The 17,028-nt window shown below is 47.6% G+C and overlaps 1 protein-coding gene across 10 annotated transcripts in view; it reads right to left on the bottom strand.

The window, feature by feature from the left end:
* The window catches only part of Pcbp3 (poly(rC) binding protein 3), a 188,767-nt gene that overhangs the window by 65,805 nt on the left and 105,934 nt on the right, over nt 1-17,028 (bottom strand). The window lies entirely within an intron of this gene.

The following is a 17,028-nucleotide window of genomic DNA, read 5'->3' as shown; positions in this document are numbered from 1 at the left end:
AATTCTAGAAGCGAGGGCAATTTTCTCAAATCAAAAGTGAGAATTCTCCTCTCGATCAGCATGAAGGAAGAAAAAGAACATTAAGATTCTGTCCTGATGATGTCACAGCGAAGTGTCGAGAAGGAACAATAAAACCTCCAAGAGGAAGAAGAGGAGCACTGTGGGGTTCTAGCAGCAGCAGCAGCAGCCACAGTGGAGATAGCAGAAGCTGGGCAGCACACGACCCCAGAAGAGAGGCCAAGAGTGATGACCCACAGGCTTCAGGACCACAGCACCCACTCCCGGGCCTCCAGTGGGGGTGTGTACACGAGAAGAGAGCTGACAGTCACAGAGTAAAGGTGCCTCAGAGGAAGGAGGGGCTCAGAGCGGTGTTAGAGAAGTAAATGAAGCAAGAGAGTAGAACAGAGCTCGTCTCTGAAACAAGGGAACTAAGACATTGGAAGGCACCCTGCGCTAGTCTCCTCTCCAGGTCGCCCACTTGGATTTTTGGTGTGTTGTTTTTTTTTTTTAAAGATTTATCTGATGTGATTGAGTGTCTAGCCTGCAGTATGTGCAGCGCATACATGCCATACCCGCAGAGGCCCGGAGAGGATGTCAGGTCCCCTGGAACTGAAGTTACAAGTGGTCCTGAGCCACTGCGTGGGTGCTGGGAATCGAACCAGTATCCTCTGCAAGAGCAGCAAGTGCTCTTGACCACCGAGCCACCTCTCCAGCCCCTTGTGTTTTTGTGTAAAGCTGCACTTTGCTGCCCAGCAGGAAGGGGTGCCTCTGGGTAGAGATGTTTGATGAGCTCCATGCTATAGTTACAGCACACATCTCCACCGGACCTTTAGCCCTGCTAATGCAGACACCGCAAACCTTTCGGGTAGGCAGGGAAAAGGCACAGACTAGCTCATGAAACTTTGGAGGAAAAACAAAAGCTTTCACTGACAGCAAAATCACAGCAAAGCCGGGCGAGCAGGGCACACTGGCTTGAACATACCTGGGAGAAAACCTGCGTCTACACTGCACCTGTGTGTACTTTTCTCGTTGTTATTCTCTAAATGATACAGTACAACAACTTGGAAGGTATTGGGCATTATAAGTGATTCGGAGATGATTTAACATACATGATAGATGTGACAGTGTCCATTGGAGGTTGGGGGAGGGGTGGGTCCTAGAACCAATTTCCTAGAAATGCTGAGGGGTCAGGTATAAAAGTCAATCTAGAGAACTAAGACACAAACCTTCTTAAAAAGACTGTAAGAGGGCAAAATATAAACTATGCACCACAAGAGACACACAACAAAGAGGACGCTGTGTGTCTCCTAAGTTCGAGGTTAGTTCTGCGCGCTGGGATAACCCCTCTGTTCTCGCCGCCTAGTCACTGTTCCAGGTTGGCTCAGCATAGCTGTGCTCTCCAGAGCAGACACAACAAAGCTAACCACAAGGGGCAGGCAGAAGCCCACCAGGGTGAGGCACAGGGAAGAGGCAGGGCTGAAATGTGGACTCCGAGCCTGAGAGAGACCCAGCAGGCATGTCCTCCCTCCAGGACTCAAGTCACACAGAAGTTGTTTTTATGATGAACGCACAAGAGCTGGGTAACTTGGAGCCAGAAAGCACAAATTTCAGTTGCAAGAACGAGAAGTACTGAACACAGGGGCCAACGCCAGCGCCACCATTAACTCATCAGCCCAGGCGGTAAGGGGCCAGCAGTGAGCAGCTGAGCAGTGCAGACCCCGAGGGTAGCACACAAACTCTGCCAGCACAGCAGGCAGATCTTCCTAACACATTTGAAACGCCCACCTCACACCCACCTTCCTTTAGGTCACGGAGAACAATCGAGGTAAGTTTTATATGAAACAGAAAAGGGACAGAGGGCAGTGGGATCTGGTCACGATGTGCCAAGGGGGTTGCACTTGAGTCCACGCATTTGTTATGCAGAGGCATATTTCGATCTCTTTCCTCAGGACCCTAGAGGTGTGTGGCCAGCCTGGACCTTCTTTATGAACACCTCTCCACCTCAGCTTCTAGGGAACCCTGTGGGTGGAAGAGCCCGTGAGTGTGTGTAAGTGTGTGCATGTGTGTGTGTGTGTGTGCGTACTCGTGTGCCCGTGTGTGTGTATAATTTCTCTCAATTATGTACACAGAGCCATTTCCTAAACTGGTAATAAGTACACAGTGAAACTTCATAGTGTTGATACGTTTTTTTAAAACAGAAAATAAAACCTCTCAAAGTGTTTCCAACTATCCCCTTGTCTCTACAGAAAGCCCTGTTTTCCACAGCCTTGTGAGGCACAGGTATGAGAATAAGAACTGAGCTGGGAGGGGGGGCACTTCCTTCCTCACCATACTTCTTCCAGCTCTGTGACTATGGTTCATAGCCAGGTTGGTGGGGCCAAAACAAACAAACATCAGACTTCACAACTACCCAGACACTGACCCCATAACCCAACGGGAGAAGACCAAAGAGCTGCAGTGAGCCCACCCGTGGCACCACTGTCTAGCAAGATCATAGTGCCTGAAAAGGCCCCCAGGAAAGCTGGGATTACAGTGGTGGGGCACGGATTGTGAGGCTGGGTCTCTTGAGCAGTGACTCCAGACTTGTGGAGAACTGTGGAAGACCTATCCCAACCTGGCAAGCCTCGGGATGTGGCCAGAGTCAGGTCCTCAGAGCAGCCTAACTGCAAAGAAGCCCTCAGGGGACCTTTAAACAGGGCCAGGAAAGATGGACAAGAAAGACACCAGGGAGCGCAGAACGGACTCCAGGGATGAAGGCTGAGTGCAGCTGCTGCTGCGGAAGCTGGAGCAGTATGAAGGGGCTGCTGCTGAGCGGGGGGCAGCCTGGGCCAGGAGAGGGGAGGAGGAGGCAAGGGCTGCTTATTTGTATACACTAGGGACCAAGCAGATGGCGACTCCATCTGAGTCGTCTCCCATTGGGGGAAGCCTAATTGTGAAATATGTTCAGCATCATGTTAGCTCATGTCATATTTTGCCAGACTCCCAACTACTGATAAGTATCCTCTCTCGTTAAGAATGTGTCTTCATAAAGAGCAAAAAGTAAGTATTTCATTAAAGAAAAGTCATCCCCATCCCCCCATTTCATGGCTTGGGCAGGGACAAATGACCAAGGCCTTGGCTTCCCAGGCTTCTTGTTTGTTCCTCTAAGTCAGAAAACTGTTGAGAGCATAGCCTCTCAGCCTCCCTAAAAGCCCATTCCAAGGCTGGGTGGAAAATACAGGGACACACACACACACATGCACACACATGGACATATACACATATCACACACACAACTTCTCAATGGTTGCAGCCCTTTCGGCATCATACTCTATAACACTCACTTAACACTCCTGTCTTTACTCTACTCTCTCTGAATGAACTTGCTGTTCATAGGTTGAGGTTCCGTCTTTATATATGGTAACAGAATGCATGGCTTCTCTCAAGTTGTGTGTCCAAGAACTTTCCAGAGAGGGGATCTTAGTTCAGAGGATGGAGCCAGAACACCTCTAAGAAGTCAGCGCACACGGTATTCGGGCCTGCAGGATCCAGATATGTCATCACATGCTGCGGTGTGGCTACAGGTGTGACAGAGTGGTCACTGACTCAGCACAGGCCTTATCTAAATTGGGGAAGATGGTACCTGAGAGGGAGGTCATAGGGCCTCCATGCGCACCCTGGAAAGAGCAGGTGAAGATGGCTCCCATTGCCCAGGGCTCAGAACATTATCTGGGGCTACAGCCTCACATTCTCTGAGACAAACAACGTCTTGGAACCCTAGGGAGGCATGAACGAAGGTCCAAAGACAAGAGCAGGGCACGGGGCTGCAGCTATAATGTTGGCAGACAAGAGCGAAAGCTGCTGCCAATTACCACAACCTGGGAAACGGCCCTGAAGTGCCCTAGAACACCACCTTCCAGTTTGCAGAATGTCAGGGAGAGCAGGCTTCCCCTTTTGCTGAGTGTGACAAATATTGTGGCTCCTAGGACAGACAGGAGGGTAGATTTCAGACAGCGAGACCCAGGGTACCTGAGCTGACCCAGAGAGTCATCAGCAGGCACCAAAGCAACAAGAACTTCCTGGAATTTAATTCTTTCTGTGCGTGGCCTTTCAGCAAAGAAGGACCACTACGATGCACACGTAGCTCTAAGCGACACGTTTGACCACACAGTCTGATGACAAAGCCCTTCCCACCCCTGCTCACGGAGAGGCTGTTCCATTCCTGAGGAGCCGGTGGGCAACTGGCTTAACCTACGTGTTTCCCCAGCCTTGGCTGGATGGGAATCTCAATAGAATGAGAGCTCAGGGAGTAAAGGGACTTATGGGATGTGGGGGTACCTGCTGGCCGTGAGAAGTCCTGGCGGACTCAGGAGAGGACAGCAAGCACAAAGCTTGTACACTCCAGCCTGTGTGATCAGAGGTGGATGGTGAGCCACACGGCCATGAGGGTCTTAGGGAGCCAGCCTGGGTGGGAATCTCAAGAGCTGCTCCGATTTCTGGCAGAAGCCCCATGAGAAGGCCATCTAAGGAATGAACTTCCACTGAGTGAACTTTCCTCCTGCTTACTTCAGGGTCAAGGTTCAGCTTAGAGCTCAGCAAACAGAGGAAGTCTGGACAGGAACACAGCCAATGAAGCCCACACTGAAGAAAGAATTCTGCTTCTGAAACATGAGAAACTCAGGTCAGCTGAGATGTGGCTTCAGGCATGTTAGCTCTGACCACGAGCTGGTGGATGGAATACACGGAGAACTACACAGGTCACAGCTACAGCCCCGTGCTGTGCCCCGCCCCGATGCAGCTCCAGCCTCTCCAAGGAAGGCTGGCTACTGTAGTCTGGGTGGTGTGCTCATCAGAACATCCATACTTAGCAACTTCAGAAGGGCATATTCATAACCCGGGTGCTTCCACTTGACAAAGAAGCGCACTGAGTATGTGAAATCAGTGCCACTAGGTGGCAGCAGAGCACTATGGTCTGTTCCTCAAAGTCAAGAATGTGTCCTGGGCTTTGGCTGTACCTCGTTCCCCCCCCCCGCCACACACACACACACTATCCCACCCCCAGCCCCGCACTGAGCCTTCCCAGCACCTGCTTCCATAATTCTCATAGGAATCACCAACACTCACTCACTTTATTGTCCACAGATATTTCTAGCTCCCAGGGCAGAAGGGAGCAATACTACAAAGCAGAAACTATTTTCCAGGCTGGACTGGAAAGTATGTGCAGGCCTGACTAAATCATCGGGACAGGGTGTCACAGTGTTTGTGAGACTTCAGTCAGCGCCCATGGCCTGTGACCACTTTCCCGGATCAACAACACCTTTCTGAGTCACAGTTCACTGTGGTGTCAAGGCTTGTGTACTGTAGGCAGCACCAAGACCCAGGCTTGTTATTTGGGTGGGGGTGGGGGGCGGTTCTAAGACATCAAAGACCAAGTGGCAACACGGAATGTGGAACAGGAGGGTACGATTTTCTGATAGCCAGCCCTGCCTGGGTCAGCCGGGCATGCTGGTCCACAGCATGTGGCTATGCCGGCCTCAAGGCTGAGCTGGAAAGAGTATTATCCAGGTTGTCGGGCTAAGCTGTCACCACTGAGCAGAGCCGGCACTGAAAGGACTGAGAGGGATGCTCCGTTCTATGGAAGAAGGCCTACAACCTTGCGATGTGGAAGAAGCATTCTCCTAATCCCCCTCTAAGGGGCCAAAAGCAGCAAGCAGCAAACAGTGCAGGCCTTCAGAGACTGCTAGATACTGAGTCCAGATCGGCCCATTTCCGGGGACCTAAACACTAGCATGAACCCCAATTAAAGTGACACATGCAACCCTTGCCCCAACCTGAGTCACAAGGCCACTGTGCTGTCAAGTTGACAGCTGGACATTTGCACCATGACTAATCACAGAATAGGGGTAGAGATGCCCGGCAAGTGCCAGAACCATCACGTTTGTTTGTTTTCTCCCTGGTCTTGGAAAGGAAAGGACAGGCAGGATCTCTGAGAACCACCCCCACCCCAGACAAACAGCACCTGGGAAAAATTGTGGCGTCAGCCCACCATCAAGGACTGAGGGTCACAGAGAGGTCTGAGCCCTTGATGGCCCCACTCTGTTTCTACGGTAAAGGGATGGACAGGTCAATGACATGGCCACCCGCCCACCTCCACCAACCAGGTGTTGGTCCTGCTGGTGGTGCTGAGCCAGATGTGGTCTCTGTGCTGTCAGAACGAGTGATGCCACACAGATCTGCCTTCTCAGCCTCACCAGTAAAAATGTCCAGCGGAGTCTCTCCTCATGGGAAATCCGTAAGACCATCACTGCCCCCCCCCCCTCAGAGTTAAGGCAGCCCTCCTCGCTGTCATAGGTCTGTGTTCAGGGACTCTGACTGCTTTCATTATTTTTGTTTTGTTTTGGGGGTTATTTTGGAGGGTGGGTGAGTTTGTTTTTGTTTTTGAGACAGGGTTTCTCTGTGGAGTCTTGGCTGTCCTGGACATGCTTTGTAGACCAGGCTGGCCTTGAACTCACAAATATCTGCCTCCCTGACTGGGATTACAGTCATATGCCACCATACCCGGAGCTTTCATTATTTTAATAGATCTTTTTATTTTTTTCTTTTCTTTTCTTTTTTTCTTAGACAGGGTTTTTCTGGGGGTATCCCTGGCTGTCCTGAAATTCACTCTGTAGACCAGGCTGGCTTTGAACTCAGGTCCACCTGCCTCTGCCTTCTGTGTGCTGCGATTAAAGTTGTGTACCCCCCCCCCCCAACCCCAGGGTTTTGATAGACTTTTAGAGATCAGTTTTTGGCTCACAAGAAACTCATTACCCCTATGTCTCCTTACACAATCACAGTCCCCTCCATTACCAACATCTCTCACCAGGGCACACTTGTTAACAACCCCTACACCGATTATGACGTATCACTCGCTGAAAACATCAGGTCCGTGCTTGCTGCATATTCTTTAACTTCAGGCGACAGTATAGTGATGTGTGCCCACTCGTCCAGTATCACACAGACTAATTCCACTGTACTAAAACAGCCTCTGTAATGTGCCTACTCATCCTTCCCCACCTTCAACCTCTCAGCAATCACTCGTCTTTGTTCTGTCTCTGTAGCTGTGCTTGTACGAAAGCACCAGGCAGTTGGAATCATACAGTCTGCAGCACATTCTAATCATCTTTCACTCAGTGAGTATTTACGATTTCTCCAAGTCTTTTCATGGTTGGTAGCCCATTTCATTAACGTATTGTCTGAATGTGCCATAGTTTCCTTATTCTTTCGCCCACTGAAGCATATCTTGTTGCATTCAAATTTTTGGCAATTATGAATGAAGCTGCTGTAAACATCCATGTACAGATTTCTGTGTGGGCAGAACTTTTCAGCACGTTTGGATAGATATCAAGGGATGTAACTGTGAGATCATAGGATATGAGAGTGTATCATCTGTAAAGAGACTGAAAATGTCTTTCTTCACAAATGGCTACGGAATTTTGTTCCCCATTAAAAGGAGCAGTGGGTGGGAGGGGGAGGGGGAGAGAGAGAGAATGAGAGAGACAGAGAGAGAATATGAACTTGCATTGCTCCACAGTTGTGCTAGCATGCAGTGTTGTCCGTCCTCTGTACTTTGGTTATTCTGGTAGGTATGTAGTGATATCATTTTAATTTACATTTCCCTAATGAGATATGATGTAGGAAATCATGTGTTTGCTACAGATGCATCATTTCTGGTGAACTATCTAATTTATGGCGTTTTCTGTGTGTTTTATCTAATAGCGGTCCTGTAACAGAGGTCTCTTCTGTAATACTTCTCAATCTGCGGCTTTGTTTTTTCACTCTCATATTCAGCAGAAAGATTTTAACAGAATTTACCATTCCTTTTCCCATAAATTGGTACCTTAGCATCCAATCAGAAAAACCAAAAGGCATCCTAATTTTCTTTTGTGTTTTCTAGTTTAGCTTTATGTTTTAAATTTAGGTCTGTGGTCCATTTTGAGTTAATGTCTTTTGGGGGGAGAGGCGTGTGGACTCCAGTTGTTTCAGCTTTGGTCTTTGCCTAAGTTCACCAAAGATCAGCTGACTATACTTATGTGACTCGCAGCTGAGATTTCTCAGTCATTAACTTGTCTATTTTTTAACCAATCAAAAATTAACATTATCGTGTGTCCTGGTGATTGAACTCCAATCATCAGGCTTGGTGGCAAATCTCTGTTGAGCTCTGTTACTGTATTTTATGGTAAGTATTGAAGTCAGTAACGTCATTTTGCTGTTTTCCTTTTGCCTCTATTGGGCTACTCTGGGTCCATTGTTTCTCCAAATAAACTTCAGAATCACTTTGTCAATGTCCGGAATAACTAGTAAGCATATTTATTTGCATTGTGGTGACTCTACATCAAGTTATGACAAAGTGACATCTTCACAATATTGAATATGGAATATCTCTCTGGTTATTTAATTCTCCTTTGATTCATTTATCTGTTTTTTCCTAATAGTTTGCCTCATGTAGATTTTGTGTGTGATGTGTGTATGTGCATGTTTCTGCTAATTATTAGGGGTCTGCTAATGTGGCATTGTGTTCTAATTTCAATTCTGCTTGTTCGTTACTAGTATATAGGACTGACTTATTTTTATATATTAATCTTGTATCTCGACACCTTTGTGTAATGATCTACTAGCTTTATGCATTTTGTGTAGCTTTTGTCTACTTAGACCTTTTAATCTTTAATGTCCTCCTAAGGCCCAGATGTCAGAGGCTAGACTGCCAGCCTTGGTTCTACTGGGAGTAGAAGCTTTAGGAAATGTTACCTAGTGGAAAGAAGTTAGCTCACATTAAGTGTGCCCTAAATGGTAACTGGAACCTGGTCTGCTCGATTATCTACTTACCTACCTACCTCTCCTCTGCTTGACAAGAGTCTATCTTTTCTAAGAAGTCACTTTGTTTTCAATCTTTTCTTCTACCTCGTTGATTTTTATCACTGCAATTTAATTTTCATCTAGTTTTTTGAATTACATTTTATCATTTTCCCTCTCTCTAAAGAACTTCTAGCATCTCTTCCAAGAAAGGTCAGTGATCTGGCACAGGTGTGTGGGCTCTGGTTCAGAACAAGAGTCACTCTGACCCCAGTGAGCCTCCTTCTGTTCCCAAGTCCTTTCCTATCCCTCTGCCCTTCATGCTCAGAGCAAGAACCATGTCCAAGCCTGAGTTGTAAACTGCAGGATCATCAAAAATAAACTCTAGACAGAGATAAACATGTAAAATAACACAATACTACAAGACACCATCTGCCTTAGTAACTTTTCCTGTTGCTGTGATCAATTACCCTGATAAAGTAGAGCGTTTAAGGGAGGGAGAAAGCTCGTTTTGGTGAATAACTCATGGTACAGTCCAGCATGGCAGGGAGGCCAGGCAGCTGGCCACACTGAATCCTGAAGCAGAGTGTGCTGGCCGCCACTGTTCAGCCAGCTTTCTTCTTTTATATGCCGTCTAGACGCAAGCTCAGGGAATGGTGCTTCCCACCTCAACTAACCAAGATAATCTCTCACAAGCAAGGCTGGAGACAAAGTTAATGTAGACTGTTCCTCACAGACCTGTCTTCTAGGAGATTCTAGAGCCTGTTGGGTTGGTAGGCCTTATTAACTATCACAACATTCAGTGTTTATAGAGCACTGCAATGAATAAAACACCTACATATCTTAATCAAAAGCAAGAATTCGTAAGTGGAACGCACTTCCAGAAACTTATTTTATTTACTTACTTATTTTTTTAATTTATTTTTATTTCATGTGCACTGGTGTTTTGCCTGCATCTATGCCTGCGTGAGGGTGTTGTAGCCTCTGGAGCTGGAATTACAGACAGGTGTGAGCTGCCACGTTGGCGTTGGGAAATTGAACGTGGGTCCTCTAGAAGAGCAGCCTGTGCTCTTAACCACTGAGCCATCTCTCCAGCCCCAGAAATTAACTTTTAAAATGTGGCTTTCCCCAAAGGAAAACTGGCTGTGCACACAAATATAAAACTCTCAAAGAGTAACCAGAGAGGGATTTTGGTGATCCTAGAGAACACTGCATCTGTGGGAAATGGATGCTGGTTACAGTGGCATATGAGCAGCAGAAGGAAATGCCAAGGCAGATCCTTGGAGAACAGAGCCAGCCTACAATTTGGGGACAACAGACAGTAGTAGAACCTGGCACAGATGCATTCTGGGAGACAGCAACACATACATGTAAAAATGGCCATTGGAGGCTTGCTCTGCAGAGAACCTTCCACTCACCCTCCCACTGTTCATCCTGTGAGTCAATTCCTCTCAGTTTTGGCTCTTCATTCTAAATGGGGATCATGAAATACCCACCTTTCAGGGCTGTGGAAAGTACTCTATAATTTGCAAAATGTTACACAGATAAGGGAATTTTAGGTTTTATTTCCTTCATGTGATCCTAAAGTAAAAATAGGAGAAAAGGCACGGGGAATGCATTTAGTATCTTAGTACCAAATGATAACAGGATGCCACAGTGTACTGGTGGAGGGGAGAGGAAAGAAAGGCACATGGTTCACTGTGGCTCACACATCTCTGAACCTCACATCTGTTCTCCCATTCTGCAATTAAAAGGTAGCCCACAGCAGCTCGAGCTCTCTCCCCTGCCACAGTTTATAACCACTGAAGAAGCCCAGACACCAGCGATGAGTCACTTGTCCACGTGAATCTGTCACACTGGCACTGTGACTGTATCTTTGCCAGACCTTCCTTCTTTTACTGCTTATCAGGTGGGTCACATTTGCTCGGAACAGGGTTGACACCAATCTCAAGCAAAATGAGTCAGGGAATACTGTCCCTGAAGGCATGAAGGAGATTTTCCTGATGCCTCTTCATGCCATCCTGCCAGTTCTGCCCTCGGTCTCCTGGTTCCAGGACGCACAGACAAGGCAGGAGGAGATGCCACCCTACACACAGCCAAGGTCAGATGCAGGGATGAGATGCAACTCACCTAGCCAGAATGACATCATCAGCATGCTGGCATTTGTTTCAACTGGTGACAAAAAGGGAAATGAATAGCATTCTCAAGCACTCCTAGCTCTCTACATTGTCCTCTGAGCTGAGAAAACTCACCGATAATCTTGGCCACACCTTCTGCTAGAAGCCTAGATAAGGACATAGAAGAAGTAAGATTCTGCTCTTTGCCTGCTTGCTCCCACCTTGCCAGTCTATTCCTTCACTGGCATTAGAGCCTATTTGCTCAGGATTGCACTGAAAAGCAGCTGAGACATCCAGCTTCATGGATTGAACAACTACTGGATTCTTGAATCTTCCATTGGTAGACAACCAATGTGGAACTAGCTGAACCACAGCCTGTATGCCATTCTGATGAATCTCCTTTATATATCTATACTTATATATCATATAGCAATACATATATGTACATGTGTATACATACACATATATACATATATATACATATATAGAGAGAGAGAAAGAGAGAGAGAGAGAATAAGATTGATTCTATAAGTTCTGTTACTCTAGAGAACCTTGACTAACACTATGGCACTGACTCCAGTGGTTCACTCCTGACTGGGCTGTCTGAAGTGAAGGGTTAAGGGGGTTATGGCATTCAGGAGAAAAGACTGCATCCTGCTCCCCATGCATGTAACCAGAAGGTTACACAGATGCCTTTTTCTATAGGAGGCAAGCCCCTAGTAGGAGACAACCTTAGGCCCTGTGTTCTCACAAGGGTACAGGCCAAAACTGAGGCAGTTATGCCAAGTTTCCAGAGTGATGGTGCTCCATGTGGCTACCACAGTGCCAGGATAAGAGTGTCCAAGGCAGAGCAGGGAAGCCTGAGGCCTTAGCACAGATACAGCTGGGGGAGGGGAGGACGCAGGGCTGTGTATCACCACAGAGCCAAGCCATGGAGAATCTTTGCTGGCAGTATCTGACGGCCTTTGTTAACCTTCATTATCAATTTGATGGAATTTAGGAGCTACGTATCTGGGCGTGTTTCTCAGGGTGATTTAGGTTAACTGAGAAGGTGGGGCCTACCCTGAAAAGTATGTGGTACCATCCCATGGGCTAGGGTCCCAGAATGAGAGAGAGAGAGAGAGAGAGAGAGAGAGAGAGAGAGAGAGAACAAGCTGAGTACCAGCAGTCACTTCTTTGCGTCCTGACTATAGATGCAATGTGATTGGCTGTCTCATGTTACCATCTGCATGCTTTTCTGGCCATGATGGCCTATACCACTCAAACCATAAGCTGGGTAAATCCTTCCATCCATAAGTTGGGTTTAAAAGGGACTTTTGTCAAGCACTGAGAAAAGTGGCCATGACACCTTTCCTGTGAAGAAGAGATGAGATTTTTCCCATAGGCCACTCTGATGGAGGCTGTTTCTTGGCTGACATTCCCGAAATGGCGAACTAGCCAGAACATCTACTGAGCCATCTTACCAGCCTAATTTCTAAGACAGAATCTATCCTCTACTTCACCACGGACAAGTCTTTGTGACTATTACACGAACTCACTGTTACCCTTCTACTCTCCCTGGGCAATAGGGTCAACAGGAGTCTTCAGGGTCGCTGTTGCAACAAATAAACACCACCGGCCCCTGATTTTAGCCTAGTCTGAAAGATTCAGTGTGTGGAAACCTGGTCCTAGTCATTAAGCCAGTGCCCGGACTCCAAGCTTGTTCCTACCCCCATGTGCTATCTCTAGATCTGTCTGGGGTCGGTCTCCGCCTGGCCTACTAGGCCCTGGTCATCTTTAATGTCACATCAAAGTATACTGTTTAGTGCACACTGTATTTCCACAGCCCAAGACTGGGGCACCGCTGGAATCAACATTCATCCACAGAATAACACAGCAATGATGCAGAAAAGACCCTTCCTATGGGGGTCCTGGGTGCTATCGGACACCTGGCTGAACAAGTCATGGGGAGCAAGCCAGTGAGCAGAGCTGCCTTCTGCCTCCAGGTCTCTGTCTTGAACTCCTTTCTACCCTGACTTCCCTCAGTGACGGAATGCAACCCGAGAGTTGTAAGATGAAATAAACCATTTTCTTCCCGACTTGCTTTTGGTCGTGGTGTTTTACTAAAACGGCAGAAACTGTAAGATACCGGTGAGCCTTCATTTTGTTCATCCTGTGATTCAAGCCATCCCATGTCTTATATTTTACTACCCTAAATGTTTGCTTCTTCCCAAACTCCTTGGCTGTTTCTTCGAAGGAAGCAATGACTTTATGAGAATCTTTTTCTCATGCGTTATACATATCAACCTATTCCCTCAACATTTTTCCTATTGTGTGTGGCGCTTCCTTTTCCTGCTTTTCATTTTCCTCAAGTGTGTGGCTGGGCTTGGCTGTGTTTCCAGTTCTACTAAGACCTCGATCTGCTTGCCCTGTCCCAGAGCCCATACTCCTATATTCCATCTTCAGGGAGTGGTCCCCAGGCCCTCTCTGGAGTTAGATAGATGGACACACTTTCTGACGTCATGAACAGACCCATGGTCTACTAGAAGGTGGGGGTTGGGTATACACATCTCTGAAGCTTGCTGACGAGCACTTCAGGTTGGAGAGGTTGCCTCCTCTTCTCTCCGACTCCTCAGTGCATCAGAATTCTTATTCTTCATGACCTCTACACATGCTTCCTACAACGGTCACAAACATTATTTGTTTCAGTCAATTTGTCTACAAGCCTGTCCCTCTAACTATAGACATCCCTGTCCCTGCTGTAGCTGCTGCTTTAATCATGTCTCTGTTGAAGGTTTTTGGATTAAGATGACAGCAGATGACGGTTCTTAGCAATCTTCCTGCTGTAATAAATCACCAGAAGATTGGTGAGCACTATCTTTAGTCTCAAGCCTCCCTTTCTAAAGTACTGAGGACACTTCCAGCCCGGAGTGCCACATAATAAGGCCTGAACCTACTTCCCAGTCTCACCTAAGGGAAATGCCACAAAGGCCAGGTGGGGCTGAGAGCTGCTTGCCTTGAGGGCCAGGCACAGAGAGGAAGCAGGAGTCCTGCCATGTGATAAAGCAAGGAAAAAGCGAGGGCTAGAAGCTTGGCTCTGGCCTGGTTACAGGCCCAAGGATGCAGCTCCCCTAAGCAGCTCAGGCCCAGAAGTACATCACTTAAGGAGGAGGCAGAGGCTAAACCATATAGCTGCTCTGTATTTATGTAAGACTTATCCTGCAATTTCTCCATTGTCTGCAATTACCATGTCACTACCTAACACTTGCTGTGGAGCTAAAGGGCAATAACCATGGAAACCAAGTGCTGTTCTTTAACTTGAAAAAGTAGCTGGTTGTGGGGGGCGGTGTTTTGTTTTTTAATTTCTTGGTTGTTTCTACTTTGAGAGCAGTTAAGCTACAACTAAAAACAACCGAAACAGAAGCCAAGTGGGGCATTCTGCCTTCTGTGAGCATCATCTCAGGTTCTCTCCTGTCCTTGCTCAGACCGGTCAGCTCTCTTTGCCCCCATCTGTCACTTGTTCTTACTGACTGACAGCTATCCCCTGCCACAATGCCACTCTGCTGGTCCCACCCTGACCACATAACTGTACAAGCACCATTGAAAAACAAAAGCTACCAAGTACAGGGCCTCGTCACATACAGGCCACATAGCCCAGAGGTCCTAAGTCTCCTTTCTGGCCCAGTCGCAATCCCAGATTTTCAAATGTATCCTTTACAGCTGAAACTGTCTTTTGGTGTGCACACTTGAATTTCAGATGAGACCCCTGTCTTCATGCCTCTCCAGCTTCACTTTGGGCTGACGGACAACAGCACCCTTAGGGAAGGACTTCTTTGCTGGGTCCCACGGGTACCCACAGTATGGCTGTCTCCTCTCCCTCTCCCTGCTTGTGTGTGACACCTCAGATACATGTCGCTGTTTCTCCCACGTTCAAAAGAAACCCAGCTTCTTTCTCCCCTCTTGCTTTTGTCCAGTGTAATAAAACTCTAAAGTAGCTTCCCTCGTGGCTGTCACCGCTCCCTCACACCTTCACTCTTTCTTTTCTTTATAGAAATATTTTATTCTATGTTTGTGGGTGCTGGGGCTGCGTGTATACCGGTGTACCACAGGGATGCAATACCCACGGATGCTGGAAGGGGGCATTCAATTCCCTAGAACTAGAGGGGCAGATGGCTGTTGTGAGTGCCCGCATGGGTGCCCGGAAACTGAACCATGGTGCTCAGTAACAGCAGGAACTCTTACCCACTGAGCCACATCTCCACCTTCCCCCCCCCCAACTTTCACTCTTGCTCCCCTGAATCTAAAAAAGTTCATCAGCGGGGATGGAAATATCCCTGGCCTTTAAGGCTGTTAGCTTATGTGCCTCATGGCTCCTCCTGTCCCTAGTTCTACTCCAGCTCAATCCCTGCTTATTTCTCTGCCTCCCCTTTTCTACAGAGGCTGGGACACCCACACAAGGGCCTGACCCTTGTTTACCTGTGCTCCCGCAATAATCCATATTGTTTCTAGCCATACGTGGATTTGCCAACCAACCACAAGTCCACATTTCCTGTCTTCTCTGGATGCCAGATGCATCTCGGGCTGAAAGTCTCCCCTCAGCTTTTACATCAGTGCTGACAGCCTTCCTGTTACTCACCTAGAGCCTTGGTGGTTATTCAAGACTTTGTCTCAGACATCCTTCTCACTGTTCAGAGGACCTGCCTCACACTGAGGTGATGAAAAGCCTTATGCTGCTACCCATAAGTCAGTAAGTCAACAGTAGCCAAACAAGGGCTTTGTGCCAGGATCTGGTGAGGTTTGGGACAGATTCACATGGGCGGTTGGTGGTGTGTCCCCAGAGATGGCCATCTAGAGTGGACTTCACACCTGAGGAAAAAGAACAACCAAATACACTGTGCAGACAAAGGAACAGGTCCACTGTTCTAGTCACAAGGATCCACCCAACACTGCTTTCCACCTGCGCCCAGCCAGAATCTTCCAAGTGGTTTCTTCTCACACCCTGGGTCACTGGAAAGTCTATCCTACCCAGAAGCCACAGTGTCTCTGTAACAAACCACCAGCTCAGGTATCTCTTCTGCTTAAACTAAGCTCTCAAGCTAGAAGACACTGCAGGGACCCATCCTTGCCTCTCAGAGCTAGGCTGTCCCATGCTCACTCTCCTGGGGCCACACTGGCTCCTGACGTTCCTCTATCATAGATTTTCACGACCGCTCTTCATTTATAGCTTATTTATAGCTTATTCTATCACCTTTGCTCAATGGGGCAAGATGTATGCACATCTACACTGGTGAGCATGCATGCACATGCACACACACTCATGCATACACACAAAGGAGAACATGCACTCTTGTGCATATCAAGCTATACAGACATAATCACTCATGGGCAAACCCACACACATACACCTTCCTACACATGCATGCGCAAACTCAAACATGTATGGACATTCATTCTCGAACCCATGTGTGCATGTGCTCATCGATACCCATGTGAACCCACATTCACACGCACCGGCACTAACATGTACATAAGCTCGTGTGCTTGTATGCAAACTCACATGCACACTCACACTAACACACACGTATGTACCCATTTACTCTCAACCCCATCCTTCACCCCATTCTTCCCTTCATCTTCTGACTCTATCACTAGGTTTCCCAGATGTAAAGCCCATGTCCCAAGTCTTCTCAGAGCCTGGCATAGAGTCCACTTCGGTTACTGTTGACCGGCTGACCCTGCAGCCGCGCCAGTCCTCCAGCCTCACCTAGGCTCACTGCCCAGGTCAGTGCTAGCCTCTGATGACCTTCACGACCTCCACTGTTCCTAACCCGGTGAAGATGACCAGGAAGCAAATAAAGTGTTACCAACATTCTGTGGGTAAGAAGCAACAGTCATCACGGAATCCGGGCCACATTGCTTAGAAAGAAGCATTTGTTTTCATCTCACTACAAATTACCCTTTGAACAAAAATAAACAGATGAGAAGCAGGTAGCACTGACGGGCTCTTAACAGTTCCTTCTTGAGAAGTCCCTGTGATGTGACATGGCAGAAGGGGGTTACTGGGGACTGGGTGAAAGTGGTAAAGCAAGGCAGGAACCGGAAGTCAGGACCAGTCCTAAGT

The sequence above is a fragment of the Meriones unguiculatus genome, chromosome 16 (assembly GCF_030254825.1).
Source record: "Meriones unguiculatus strain TT.TT164.6M chromosome 16, Bangor_MerUng_6.1, whole genome shotgun sequence".
NCBI lineage: Eukaryota > Metazoa > Chordata > Mammalia > Rodentia > Muridae > Meriones > Meriones unguiculatus.
This window is presented reverse-complemented; position numbering and strand designations above follow the sequence as displayed.